The sequence below is a fragment of the Aythya fuligula genome, chromosome 22 (genome assembly GCF_009819795.1).
Source record: "Aythya fuligula isolate bAytFul2 chromosome 22, bAytFul2.pri, whole genome shotgun sequence".
NCBI classification, from domain to species: Eukaryota; Metazoa; Chordata; class Aves; order Anseriformes; family Anatidae; genus Aythya; species Aythya fuligula.
The window spans coordinates 634,035-649,490 of NC_045580.1; the positions used below are offsets into that span (position 1 = coordinate 634,035).

Genomic DNA, 15,456 nt, shown 5'->3' on the forward strand with positions numbered 1-15,456 from the left:
CCCGGGGGATGCTCGGCTCCAACAGGACACCTGCATCCAGGTGACAGCCACCCCATAGGGCGGGTCAGTCCTTCACGGAGGACAGCCAGCAGAGCCCGGGCTCTGGATTTGCTCACAGGCAGGGGACATCCCTCTGGACCAGCCTGGGGATAGCAGCCACAGACCTCGAACACGCCAGACGCTTGCAGGGGCGAGCGGGGCCTGGTGCTGTCAGCACACGCTTCCTGCTAATTAAAAGCCGTGGGAGGGCGCCCCCCCCCCCCCCCCCCCTCTGCTGTGACTGACAGTGCCAATTTGGCCGTGCTTTAGATGTGTCATATCGTGGTACATCACATCCTAATTAACGCATCTTGTCAGGTCCGGCGGCTGGCTGCAGGAACACGCTTGCAGCAGCTGTCACTGGGACCCAGCGGAGGGACCTGGGCCGCCTGCTCCAGCAGCAAGGTGCTGCACCGGTGACTTTCTTTAAGGGAAAAAGGGTTGAGCAAGGGTCTAAATGCAGGATTGCAGGGCGACGGTGGCTTCCACCCTGGTGGCCACCTGCACTCCTAGCATGAGGTCTGGGTAGGAAGAGGAAAGCAAGTGTTGCCACCCCATCCTCACCCTGCATCGAGACAAAGGCAGCATCCTGGAGCATTGGTCCCCTATAGCAGCCCTGCAGGAGGGATGAAGAAAGCATCTCAGGGATGGGAAGCAGCCACGTGGCCCAAGGTCACCGCCGCCTTGGAGGCGCTGAGTTTCCAAAGAAAGCAGGCTTGACATACGCAGGATACGAACCTGTGCACCCTGACTCCTGCCGCTCCGCTAATTATTAGGCAAGACAGCTTGGCAAGCGTGAGCACTGAACCCAGGTGTCCCGGCCTCTCGGCTCTTCTCGGGATTAAACATTTAACGATGCTGGAGACGGCGGCTGCACGCAGCCTGAGTGCTGGCCCCTGTGCGAACTGCCACGTGCCCCTGCCTGGCACGGCATCACAGCCAAAAGAGGGGGGGGCGGGGGGGGGGGGGAACACAGAAAATGAGGCTTTTGTTGCCTGCTTTATGGGATCTCTTTTTATTCTGGATCTTAAAATACATCTGGTTTCCTTGGGGTGAAAACAGCATGTATGCAGCCCAATTTGGAAGGGATCATTAGCACTTTAATTGACATTAAGGCACGGACTGGTGGCTGTGAAAGGTCCCGTGGCACTTCTCAGAGGAGGGGTTGGGGACCCAGGCACTGCCCAAACCCCATCCTGCTGCAGTTTGTGGGGATCTGATCAGGCACGGAGCACCGGGAGCACAGAGCCAGGCGTTCACTGCAGGATGCTCGTGGGCTCAGCCAGGAGTCAGCAGTCCTATAGCTCCAGTGAAAACAGTGATGTGTGGTGGGAAATGCAACTCTGTATGCACCCCATGTGCCATCCCGCCCAGCCAGGTGGGTTTGCTGCATTGGAAACCAAACTCACAGCCAAATGGGGACTGTTCAAGTGAATGCAGGCACCAAATTGCTGGAATTTGTAAATCTTTGATAACGAGTGTTTAAAGGGTGAAGCCTAATGAAGACATCCAGAAACCAGCCACAAATGAAGGCGGGATGTGGCTTTTTAATTAAAACTCTGATGCCTTTTTATCTCCTTCTCTCTCCCTCGCTCTCCTCCCTGCTGATGGAGGGGATCTCTCAATCTGAGGCCCATGCTGTACAAAAAGCTCAGCTTTAATATTCTCTTTGATTAAGTGGGATTTTTCTTCCTCCTCTTCTGGTGGGTGCTGCTGTCATACTCTTTGGTTAGGACTTAAAGGAAGATGGTCCCTGCCAGCAGTAAGGTGAGTACCTGCAGAGAGGAAAGGAAAGCACAGGGCCAGCCGTGCTCCTGAGAAAATTAAAGCTCGGGGGCACCCACATGCCTTTCAAGTGCCAAATGCCACTTTTGGGTAACAGGCATGACCCAACGCCTGTCTCTTTAGCATCCTCTTCTACCACTGAACAATATCTTGTCATTTTAGGGGTTAAACAGAGAGAAAATCAGGTCCATTTGAAGGGATGATGAGACGCTCTAATTTGATTGATTTTTACTGAATTCATGGCACTTCTAATTTGCAGTTTCCCTCCTTTTAATTAGCTGATGCTTGTAGCAATCATATTCGATTCTCATTACTTAATTAAATAAGGTCCTCCACCTTTAGGCAGTACTGGGAGATGGTGGAAGAGACTGGCCGGAGGGAGGGCTGGACGGGGAGGGGAGCAACCTTCAGGTCCTCCTCCTTGTTGGCATGTGGCTGCTGAAACAATGAGGACCTCAGTGTAATATCGATCGTCCAGTCCCCTACCCTGGCCACAACCTGCTCGGCAATACAGGTAACTGAAGATTAAAAGGGAATAGAGCCCGAGCTCTCTGTTCAGCCCCCAGAAAGTTTGCATCTGCTCCAGGTGCATATTCAGGAGCTGGGCTTGATCTTTGCATCAGCACCACTGGAATTCAGATCACAACCAACCCACAGGGGCATCAGTGTTTTTGCCATCCCTGTACTCAGCTAAATTGCCATCAGAAATAAAGCACACATGGCTATGCCAGTCCCTGACACCATGGCAGCAATGTGTAGTTGCAGGAAGAGCTACTAAAAAAGTGATGAACTTAAAATACCTTTAAAACAAACAAACAAAACATACAGCAAACTGCCTGTAAACCAAAGTCCACTAACTGGTGCTGCAATTAAAGGATAGCATTGGCAACATGGTGTTGCTTCTCCTTCGTGGGAAGTAACCAGGACAGATGCATTGGCAATCATACCAGCTGCATTTCTCCTCCTTCTCTGGTGTTATTTCCTTGCCACGTGGCTCCCTCTGCTTTATATAACCAGGCTTTGACATTTCTGTGTATGCATCCTATCCATGACATAGGGTGTTTGTTGGGTTCTGCCTTTGTGGTCACCTAAAGGAAGCTCAGCCCCATGCACTTGGATGCTGCTCCAGGGCCAGCCCAGAGAAGAGCCACTCCACAAACATGCACAAATGCCCTGATCCACACATTTGCAAGTTTTTAGCAGCAGATCCTGGAAATGCTCCCTGAATGACAAGTGCAGCCAGACACCTGGGCATCTTTAGCCCGTGTCCATGGTTGTGTTGGCACCAACTAAGCATCACTTGCTTGAATTTTGGTCTATGCACACAGAGAGGAGGCGCATACATCACAGGCACTTGGGGTGCTGGTGATGCTCCGACAAGGGGACAGCCCTCAACATACAACTCATGTCAAGTTTGCAATAAAGGTAAATTGTGTGTTAAAGACTCCCTGGTCTCACAGGATTTTCTGTGGGTCTTGGTTAGTTGTCTTAAAAGTGCTTTGAGATCTGGAGATAAAATGGGCTACAGAAGTACACTGGGTTATTATTATTACAGATTTCCATTTGAGTCACCAGGATTTTCCCTGTTGGAGCATAATATATGCCGTCAATTACAGGAGAGCAGCATGAAGCTGAATAGGACCCTGATAATGAGGGGCTCTTTCATTTCCCCTGCGCATGCACAGACCAGTTCAGAGGCTGATAAATGAAGGTCTCCCCCTCCACAGATGGCATTTGAGAATTCTTTCAGCAGAATAATTTTATGGTTCTTGACTCAGGAAGTCAGTTTGAACTTTGGTTTTGGAGATAAAAGGACTGACAAAGCATCCCCACAGGACGCCCGGACTCGTTTGCATTCATAAATGTACAGCCAGCACCACAGCCCTCTTCCGCACGCCAGGAATTACCTTCGCTCAAAGGTTTTTCTATATTCACTTATCATCTAATGAGCAGTGCAAGAAACTTCATTTCAAGAAGGAGAGAAGGGGAAGGAGGATATAAAAAAAAAAAAAGTCCCCTCTTGGTGGATACCTCTAAATAGGATTCGATTTCTGTTGCTTTTTCACATCCTGCAAAAGTTAAAGAGGCGCAGAGATGATGGCAGCGCCAGCCCTGTTAGGTGGAGATAGGTTTGGAGGGAGCGCAGGCGTTGCAGAGCATCTGGGAGGTGGGAACAGGCAGGAGGGACCTGTCCAAGCTGCCAAACTGAGGAGGAGCAAGGGGAGGAATTACAACAGGCAGGGAAAGGGCAGGGAGGCTCTGTCCCCTGTTCCTAACCTCCCTGCAGAGCCCTTCCTGCTTTCTGCTGTGCCCGCAGGTCTTTCACATGGCAATGCAGAGGAGAAAGGGGGTCACAGCCAGTGTGAGCTCTGGGGGGACACCACAGTTGTTTCCACTGGCCATAAGCATGGACCCACCACCCAAAATTAACCCCAGTTTGCACTGCCACAGAGACCTGTCCATCACCAAGGAACTCAGTCCCCCAAGGTAGCAACAGGCAAGGATTGTGGCCATCGGCATCCTGCTGCATGGACTCCGCTGACTTCTGGCTTGAGCTGATGACAATCATCAGTGCCCAGTATTTCAGGGAGAGAAAAGTGAGAAAAAAAAAAAAAAGGCAAAAAGGTGGCGTTTCATAAATGCTGAGCTTCTGTGAATGCCAGCTTTCTAGTAACTCAGACACCAGTAACCATGTCTTCAGACACTGGTCAGTGCTCAAATCTGGATGCAGTCAGAGGCAGACATTGCCCAAATGGGGCAAGGGATTTAGCACCAGTTTGAGCACTTGGATCCACTGCCCTGCTTGTGAAAATCCCCCTCCATGTTGGTAGTTTTGCTGCTTCTTTTCTTTTCTTTTAAGAAAAAAAAAAAAAAAGGCATAAGCAGCCCCCTTATTTTGGGGGCCTGGGTGCATTTTGTCACCACTACGCGGCATCGCGGGGCAACAAGCCTTCCTCGCCAACTTTTAGCTCGGTGGGCTTTGTCCTCCTGAGGGAGCTTGTGTAGGCGTTGCTCTTGGCAACTACCCATCTTCTAGCGATAGCTGTATAGAGACCTTTGTCACTTTATTCAAGGGAGACAGGCTATAGCCCTGAACTTACCCGCATGCATCCCAGGCTCTGAGCACTTTAGCTGGCAAAGCAACGAATTACAGTGATCTAACATAGCCTTCATACATTAAAACTCACCCAGAGTGCACCATTAATCTAATTATCCAGAAAATATAAAGGGAAAAGGCTCCTTTACACTGCTCCTCAAGGTGAAGAATCGCCAGCACTTAATTTTGGTCCTGCAGTAAAGCAACTAAACCATGATTTTGTCTGAGTTATTGCCACAGTTATGGAAAGCATGGGAGTGGTGAAAACATGGATTTTACCACTTATCCATCCCATGATTGCTATTTGCCTCTCTCCAGTCTCCAGGGGGGTTGCTGGAGTTGGCCCTTTTCATTTCTCTGATGTTTCCCAAGCCTGGTGCAGATGCAGGGACCTGATGTGGCAGCTCTAGGGGACTGTGGGGGGACTTGATGCACAGAGGCTTGGAGATGCAGCCACAGCCCTTTCTGAAACAGCTCCACATCCCATGGAAAACGTACTCCTGGAGTTTGTCTCACTGCCTTTTAAGCTTAGCAAAAGACTCTCCCTGACTGAGGCTGTTATTTTCCACAATTCTATCTAAATCCCTTAAGCTCACAGGCCCTGCTGCCTCCCGCTTCCCAACATGCACTTAACTTTCCAGGTCTGCCTCCGACCTGATTTTGCACAGTCCTTGCTCATTCTTGACATTTTGGGGTGGATTATACCTCTTGAGATCAGCTGAATTACTAGCGAGCTTAAAGGTAAGCACACGCTGGAAAGCTTGGGGGCATCCAGACCTTGAGAGCAAACTGCAGCGTAGTCCCAACAAAACACAACCGACTTTGCAACTCCTGAACCTGCGCCACTTCACACAGCATGAAAAAGCAGAAGCCCAGGGCGATATTTTGATTCGGTTGGGGGCTTGGACACCAGCAACCTGATCTACTTACCCAAGGTTTGCTTGAGCAGCAGGTCTGTGCACTCAACCAGGCAGTCAAATTAGTATTCTTGGCCAGGCTGATTGCGTTCAAATATATTGCTGACATCAATCACCTCTTCCCAAACTCATCTGTCTGGATCAGTCAATTACAAACTTATTTTCGAGCCGTGGATACTCTTATGAGATAGACTTAGGGAAGGAGCTAAACTCATTTAGGGGCTGACCTTGCTGGCGAGCTGTTTGGCAACACGGTTTAATAACTTCTCCAGTCTGCCCAGCGCATGACGGGCTGAGGCCGTGTCCTGAACCACCGCCCCTGTGATATAGGTGCTCAGTGCATTGCAGCATGGATGGAGCACACTGCAACGTCCGCATGAATACAAAATAAATTCATTATGGTCTGTTCTGTGTCCATGAATATGAAGTGAATTTATAATGCTAAGACAATTAACCTTCTACCTTTCTGAGCCTGTGGATGACTTGCAGCATCTTTTATTACCTCCACCACACAAAATGCAAGCACGAAGGATTGCTTTTCACCCAATAAAAATGTTCCCATCCTTCTTTTCTGCAACCCCCCAAGTCAAAAAATGCCATTAGTGAGGCTGGCCTTGGTTCGTCCGCCTTTTTCTTCCTAAGAGGTACATAAATAAAATAATAACAGATGATTAATAACACCAAGAGCTTTCCAAATATTAATGAATTGATCTTGTTGCTCGAGAAGAATGGGAGAGTTTTAGATTTAAAGCTTTGATAGATTTTCTCCTGAGAAAGCAGTGTGATAAATACTGTGTTAAAATGCTATTGTATCTGTGTTGCTAATATTAAGTTCATGTGTTCATAGATTTGAAAGCACAGAGAGAGAATTATGTCACCTGCTCTGACTCATAATGAAGGCCATCGATGTTCTCCCAGCAAAACCAGCAGGATTTAGTAAAACTGAAAAGGTGCATTTCCGGGGAAGGACTCTCGAGGATGGACAGCAACCCCATTCTCACACATCCTCCGTTAGAGACAAGCCCACAAATGAGTGCAGCAGCTCTGAGGGAAAGCAAAAGCCCCAAAGCCCTCCTGTGCAAATCCCAAGTGTTGTTCCAGCAGGGCTGGGCTCTTGGGGGAAACCAACTCCACCTTTGGGGTTGCTTTGTGCAATTACTGCTCTGCAGAGCTGAGCACCTGGTAGTTGGGGAGTGCTATGAAAAGACCCTTAATGCACCCCCAAAATCCAGACCTCTGGGTTAACAGGGCAGCAAGTAGCATGCTCCTGCAGCCCAGCAGACACCAAGTCCTCCTTCCGGGTGAAAAACAACTAGAAGAGGGACTCCACAATTACACAAACAAGACAAGGGTCTAAACCTGCCTCTGGAAAAGAGCTTGCTGCATCCTTCCCTGGCCCAGCAGTGTGCAGAGATGATGCAAAGCAGGGTCCTGGCTAAATGCACCCAGACCTTTCGTGGCAGCATTAATGCCTGCGCACACAGTAATTAAGGCTGAATGTATGAAGGTTGAATATTGAACTCTCAAGTCCGTGAAGGTCAAGCTGTATGCTACCAGAGAGGCAATTCATCCTAGATCTGTAATAAGGTCTCACATCTGACCTATTAACTGAATGTTACATGATATTAATAATCTCCCTACAGATTGGGTAGAGACAAACAAAGGTAGAGTCTGCAGGCTGATTTGCTGGACATGAGTTAATCTGCAAAGATAGAGTCTAGTGCAAGCACTCTAAAACGCACAGTAAAACTGATCATTTTTTAACTGAATATGCTTTTCTTTGATGAAACTGTGTGTGCCTCACACTCCACACATGCCTTTCCATGTAATAAAGATCAATGAATTATTCATGCCAATATTATTAGTCCTGTATATAGGACATTCTCCTACAGATGGGCAAGTTCCTTCCAATCAGAAACCTCATCTGTTGAAAGCTGAAGAGTCAGGTAATGCCCCCAGATTGCTGACACCTGGTTTAAAACACCTCTGACTAGAAACACTCATCCTTTTCTGTGGGAAAATTAGGGAAATTTGGAAGGTTTTGTCTCTGCTTTCTCAAAGCAAAACAATAGGATGTTTTTTTCTTGTTTGAGATGATAAATATATTTATATTTATATATTTACTTAAATTTAATGTAACACTTTTTAAGCTTTTTAAAAGCTTTTTTAAATCTTTTTTTTTTTTTCTTCTTCTTTTTTTCCTTTTTAAAGTATCACAAGGCAATCTTTAACATTCAAGCATTTCACTTTAGGTTCAGAAATTTGTTTCATTTTAGCCAGACCCTAAATGTTTCTTTTTCATGATATCAAAGGGCTTTGATTTGCTTTTATTGTTTTATCTTAATAATCATTATGCCATAAACCAGGAAGGAAACATGCAGACCCTATCAAAGCAATGGGTATACTGATACAGCAGTAGAAGAATTGTTTTTTCTTTCGTCTAACAAGCATTTCCTTTTGCAAGAAATGCCAGCTCAGGCAAACGGCGCTGTGTTGGAGCATCCTACAAAAAAATATATGCCATCGTTCAGCGTGCTCTGTCTGGGAGGAGAAATCTCCCTGGCAAGAAAAGTGGCCAGGCTGCAGCAGAGCTCTGTGGGCTGCAAGGGACAATTGTCTTGTCTGTCCCTTGGATGACTCTTGGCTTCTGCAGGTTTCTCTCTTAAAACTGTGAAAGGCATTGCTTGCACCCAGCTCCGTGGGTTAAGAGCAAAGCCTTCCTCCCTGCTCCAGGGGAGGAGAGGATCTCTCATTTGTACTGGGTCCCATTGCAAAAAAAAAAAAACAAAAACAAACCAAAACACCAGAGATGCCAGAAGTGATGAGAAATGCTGCTGCCTCTGTTCTGGGTGGTCACCTGAGCTCCAGCACAGCACAGTGCTGTGTCCTACCAGCAGGAGGCTGGAGAAAGCCCAGTGGGGATGGAGCACTGCAGGGAGAGCCTGCACCCCACCAGTGCCACCAGCCTTGCAAGGGGCAAAAAAGCGTCAGCAATCACAGAGGTTTGTCAGCCAAGAGATTGGAGACCTTGCAAAGTGAAGTCAATGTTCTGGGATGTCCCAGAAGCCCTCTGGGATTGCATGCAAGTTGAGCATCTTGAATCAGACCATGAGAAGGGGAGGCCCGACAGTTGCAGGGCTGAGACATGTCCGTGTTGGCATTCAATCAGCTCGGCTCCAACAGACCCAACCTCTGCAGCAGGGCAGGTGTCCCAGCAATGCTCTCTTCTGCTTCAGCAACGCTACTGCTCCCTGGAAAGCCACCTCTATCTCCACCCCTCACTGCAATTACTGCAATGCAGATATGTGCTTCATTAGCCAAAGACACCATAAACTCACCCAACCTCTTTATGGCCAGCCACTGTGCCATATGAACGCTGCATGGACAGGGCAAGGCATGTGCCTTCCACACCTGCTTTATTTTCAGCTTATGTTCTTAACTCCCTCACCTCTTGCATTGGAGGAAAAGTGACAAATCGATGGCTTGGGTCCACGGCAGCCTGAGCAGAAAAAAGTTTTTTTTTTTTAAGCGGTTTGATTTTCCAAAGAACCTGCCCTCAAAGAGCTTCAAAAACAGAAAGGAAGAAAGAAAGGAAAAAAAAGCTCTCAGATGCCAGAGTAGAAAGAGGAGCTCAGCGCCTTGTACAACATGATGAGCTTCCCTCTGGCCATGGTATGCAATAATCATGTGTCAGAAAAACCTGGCGCTGACAACCTGCTTGAGCTCAGCAGCAAAGGGGAGGAAAGTCGGAGCCGCCGGGGACAACGCTGCTTGGGCAAAGGGGGACAGAGCGCGTGCGCTCACAGTGCTGGCTCCCAGCACTTCAGATGCCTGCAGCCCCCACCAGTTCTCACGCCCTTTCCTGAGCTGCCACTCAAAGGACTTGCACAGGAAAATGGAGACTTCCACAAAAGAGGGTTTTGTAGTCATTCCGCAGCTTCAGTCATAATCCTTTCCCCGAAACACCATTAAAACTGTTTTACAGCAACCAGAGATGTCTTCTGCTTCCTGCCAAGGTCGCTGAAGGGCTCCGCTCAGTATGACAAGGGCAAGGAGGGCAGTCTGCTCCCTTTAGCTCCAGGCTCGCTGGGCTGAAATGCTTTTCTAACAGTGGGGTTATCCTGGAGCCCACTGCCTCTTTGCAGACCCAGCCCATCTTCTACGCCCATTGATTCAATCCCACAAACAATCCTGATTTTCAGGGACAACCAGACTTTCATGGGACAACCCAAACCCTCTCCTGACATGGCCACCTGCTCCAGCATGGGGTGTGGATGCCCTTCCACCAGTGGGAAACAACTCAGCACCCAGCTGCTCAGCATGCTCCTTGCTGGTCCCTCCGAATTGGGGCTCATGGTCCACAGAGGAGGGAGTTTTGCTAAGTCTTTGCTTGTGGGTGGGGGAGTTAGGTGTAAAAGCTGGCTTTAGGAAAGAGAAAAAAATTACAGGGAAAAAAAAGAGAGCTGGCACACAGAGACAGCTGCAGCAGCGCAGGCACGCATGCCAAGAATGCCGCTTTTCCAGAAAATGAGGTTTTGATTCCTTTTCAATTTTGTTAAAAAATGACAAATAAATGTCTTAATATTAATAAAGAAAAAAAATAGATCTTCCGTCGGTGTGAATATATAATGCGATTTGACATACAGAATGGAATTAAATTAGCGAAATACAATGGGCTGGAAAGAAGATCTGCTTTCCCTTAGAAGATTGGCATCGGCGTGGAACCAAAGGAGGGCATTTCATGCTGGGATGCAGCAGACTATCGCTTGTCTCAGATCTCCATCAGCTCCGTGCAGCGGCCAAATCCTCAGGTGGAGTAATTTGGCATGGGCTTCTGGCCACTGGTGCGGCAATGCTGGCTCCTGCCAGCTGAGGATCCGGCCAGCAAAGCAAATTGCTAATGGGGAGATGCAATCACATTCCCTCGGATGGAACAACACCGCCCTGCTTATCTGTTTGTCTCAGGTACGGACGTAGGAGGTACTGGGAGCCTTATGGGTTGAAATCTCCAGGTGCAAAATGTAAAAGGGACCTGAGTTCAGATGGCCTTGAAAAGTGGCACTTCCTCATCATTCCTGGAAGACATCGGGGTGGAAAACAGCCTTCAAGGCTTAATATGAGGGAACTGCTGGAGAAAAGATGACTTGCCCCATAACCTGGAAGGCCATCCAGGGCTGGGGACTGACCTGAGTACTCCAAATATCTTGCAGAAGTTTTGATCACGAAGGTTGACATTATACCTCACTGGGCAGTTTTGCATTCATCGGGGGCAGTCCCTTCATTGTGTTTATACTGGTGCCCATTTCCCCTACGGTACTCATGTCCAGAAAGTCTGATTTTAATGACAAAGCAATGAAAGGGTGAGAGTAAAAAAACACACAAAGGGAGTGGTGAAGGCATCTAATGGTCCTTCCTTCTGCAATTCCAAGCCTCTGGAGCTTGGTTCATTGCTGCTGCAACAAAAGCCGCTGAATGCCTGTGATGTTCTCCCAGCCAGCCCTGCAGCAGCACGCAGCTGGGTACTGGAGCTCACTGCCACTGCTGCCCCAAGTCAGCACCTCACTGTCAGCCCGAAGTACCCATTCCCTATAACCTCGCAGGCATGTTGCATTGTTGCAGTTTGTAATAGCGTATTGATTAGCCAATCACTCCAAATTTTAGTACTGTGCCTACCAGATAATTAAATTATCTGCCTTTGTTTAAATTGTAATTTTATTTACTCTTGATTCTACTATATAAAATTCTGCAGGCTTACAGAGTGTTATGCGTCTTATTAGTGCTTAACTCCGGTGCTAATTTTCAATACTCCATCACCATGAAGTATTAAGTAATTGCTACTGTTTATTCTTTGTGATTGCACCGCACTTTGGATCTGCACACAGCATCGCAAGTACCCAGCACAGAGTGCAGCAGGCACCAGCCCTGCTGCTTGGTGCATCCAGCAGCAAGCTCACGCTCTCGGCGTGCGCTGAATATGATTTCCCACTTTGTTTTTCTTCTCTTAGCCTGGATGGCACACAGTTAGGAAAGATTGCATTGTCACGCACTCGCCCCGGAAGGCGCAACCAAATCCCTCGATTTATGTAGCTGGGTCTTTGAATGTAGTTACGCATTAACATGGGGATTGCCAGAGGTACACAGCTCTGGTCCATCCCCTGGGGCTGAGCAGCCCCCAGCACTCCCAGCCACTCGCAGTGCCAAATCCAGCCCCACTCAGAGCAGCAGTGTGGGGCAGCTCTGCTGCACGGAGGGGAGGTGGTGCAGGTAAACGCTGTGTGAAGAAACTCAGAAGACTTCCTCAGGGCGTATTGCTGGCTGTGAAAGCAGCCGGTGCTCTCAGCAGTGATGGTTACTGCAAGGGGAGGGTTGCACCATGTGGAGAGGTGAGCAGAGCTGCCTCGCCTGGCTGTGTGGAGAAAGTGTGGGAAGAACAGGGAAAAAGGCAGCCTGCTGGCCCCTAGCCCTGGGGCGAGTGCAGGAGTGATGCAGCTGCCTCCGGAACGAATGCAGAGATTTTTGTGGGTTTAGATCGGTGTGACATGAATTATTTTTCATAATTAACAAGAGTGTTGATTTTACATGGTAGGTGTTCAGGTACTCTGGTGATCCGTGGCTGTTAAACACCCAAAGGTAATTCTAAATGCTGTTGATCTATGTCTATTCTCAAGGGATGACTAATCTACATTTCTCTTCTCCCTCTACAATTAATCCCTGGATAATCTTATCTGCAAACACAAATTCAGTACCTGGAGGCAAATGATTCACAGATCTGCGGCAGAGGTTCAGTTCAGAGATGGAAAGCTACCTCCCGCTGAGATGTCTCACTGTCAGATCAAGCCCACCCCAGCTGCTGCAGAGCTCGTTGTGACCATGCCTCCATCCCCATGGCCATCAGCATCGTGCTGCAACCCCGTGTCAGCATCACCCTGGTCCCACAGAGCCCTTCTGCATCCCTTGCTGCCACTGAGTCCTCTTCTCTGACCTTTGCAAATGCAAACTCTCCTTGCCCATGTCCGGCCTGAATCCTACTGCAAAGGTCTCCATCGCAGCATGCGCTGCCCTCCCCTTGATGACTTTCACCTACCCCCTTCTGCAGCCCACTGCGCCACCTCCACACACCCACTTACTGCTGTCCCCCACTCTCGTGCTGGTTGATGCTGCACCTCCCATCACCCTCTTGTTCACACCTTTGAGAACCCACCTCAGGGCCTTTCTTCCATCCCTCCTACCCCCAAAAAGCAAAGCAAAGCCTTCTGCTCTCCCTCATGCTCAAATACCTCTCAAACCTGCTCGCTGGCTGTGACTCCACATAAAAACAATGACCACCCGCATTGCTTCCTTCATCCCCTGTGTTTTCCATAGACCTGCACCCTCCCCCCCGCCTCCTCTCTCTGAAGCTCTTTGGCCAGCAGGCTGCTTTACCTAGGCACCAGCACTGTGCCTTGTTCTGCAGCATGCTGAACAAGGAGGATGCTGTGCTGTGTGAGCCACCACAGTCACACAAAAAGAAATAATTATGGAAACTATTAATGCACTTGAGCTGCTGAGTGGTGAAAAATTAGTTATTCATAGGGGTAGCAATGGTACACCTTAATTCTGGAGGGGACAGGCACAGAAATCTCCTGGTGCAATCAGCCTTGCAAGCAGGGCAGGCTGTTATTGCCGAGGCCGGGCTGTGATAGCCCGTCAGCATCCCACCGTGCTGCGAGCGTGGATGCCCTCGTTTCTGATCTCCTTAAGCACAGCCATAAATCACCGTGGGCCTTGCCGAAGCCCTGTTTAACAGTGGCCGATTTTACAAGGCATACAATAGTGCTTCCCTGTGCCTCAGAGACCGTAATTGAGTCCTTAGGATAAAGCCAACTAGTTTGGTCGCACTTTAAAATAAGTGTCAGTAGTTCATGCCTAATTACTCCCGAATTAGCTAGGTGATTCATCAGGTCTGATTATGAATGCATAATGAATTTACCAAATCTACATGTATTAGTGAGATATTAATTCCATATGAAATCCCACAATTCATTCATGTGCCATTTGTTTTCATTCCCTTCTTTTAATAAGCTAATTAGTTCAAATTATTTGTACTTCACTAAAGGCTTGAAACACATATAAGGAATGATTAGCTTAAAACTCAGTAAATGGGCAAGTATGGAGCCTACATTAATTATGACGGAAGGTTCATAAAGAATTATTATCTCTCAGCCATCTCTGTTTTCAGTAATAATAATAATGTCTAATCGTGACAAGTGGATAAAACATTGTGAAGCCCCTAACTAATGCAGCTCTACATGAATTACTAAAATGAATATCTTAAAGCTCGACATTTGCCTTTGAAGTTGAGCTCAGCAGAAAGTTTTGTCTCTCACTGGTGGAAAACAAGACCACAGCTTTGGGGTGGATCCACCCATTTCCCTTGCTGAGTCTCCCTTCTGTATCCAGCATGCAAAAAGCAAAGCAAAGGGGCTACAGCAGAGAAAAAACCCAAACCAACAACCTTGCCTACAAGACTCAGGTGCAAACACCCTGCTTGCATCCCCCTCCAGAGCCATACAGGTTTGCTAGGGATGAGGAAGGCTTTTGATAAAAGGGAGGAAGAAAAAAAAAAAAAAGAGAGAGAGAGGATTAATCCTGTTCAGGGGGAATTTTTTTTTCCCAGTGTCAAAGCTCCTTCACAGGAAGGTTTCCTCTTTCTTCTCTCTTTATTTTCCTTCTCCCATTTATTTTTCTTTGAAGGGAGAAAAAAAACTCCTGCCGGCTACTGCTCTCCGAAGTGGGTCACAGGGAGGCTTCCAAATGAGTCCTGCCAAAGTGTTAAATGCCTCGGTTCACTGGAGACTTGCGGCCTGGCAAACACTTTGTTTGTTTTCACGCAAACTTTGACTCGCTAAGAAATGCCACCCAGCCACCCCCCAGCCATCCTTCTTTCCCTCCCTCCTTTTCTTTTTGAAGCCAGGCAGCGCTGGCTGCTCTGCTTCCTCCCTTCTCTTGCTGCTTTCTCCTCTTGCTTCTTTTGCAAATGATCCTGCCAGAGCCTGGAGCTGCCAACACCTCTTGTGAAGGACGTGGGCAGGGACACCAGTGGGTGGGGGTGTGCATGGCTGTATGCATGCAGATGACCTGGTATTTGGGGTTATATATGAAAATGCATTTCAACCCCAAAGATCTGCTCTGCTGAGGGCTCCTGGGATGCACAGAGCCCACCATGGCTACAGCACCAAGCCCCAGCTGCACGCCCACATCGCCAGGGGTTGTGCTGGGAAGTCTGGGGCCTGGAGAAGGGCTGGGCGTGTGCGGGAGCCGCGGGCAATGCTCAGGGAGGTGACAGGATGGGAACCAGATCTCCCGATCCTGTTTGCAGAGTTGGGATGAGAGCTACTCTGATGCTTGGGCTGAGTTATGTGCCCTTGAAGCAACCGACTCTACTACATGGCCGAGTCTGGAGGGATGCTGATATCCCCAAAACCTAAGCAGGGAGGCAATGCAAGGCCATCAAGGAATCCATAGCCATCACTAAAGTCACCCTTGACTTGCACTAGGCTGCAGAGGCTGGGAAAGTCCTCTCTGTTTTGAAGTGAAGATTACTTTCATGGCATTGCAGGCCCTTGGGCCTGATCCTGC

General features: G+C 48.4%; 1 protein-coding gene across 4 annotated transcripts in view; it reads right to left on the reverse strand.

The window, feature by feature from the left end:
- Nucleotides 1–15,456, reverse strand: part of KIRREL3 (kirre like nephrin family adhesion molecule 3) — a 316,766-nt gene that overhangs the window by 140,005 nt on the left and 161,305 nt on the right. The window lies entirely within an intron of this gene.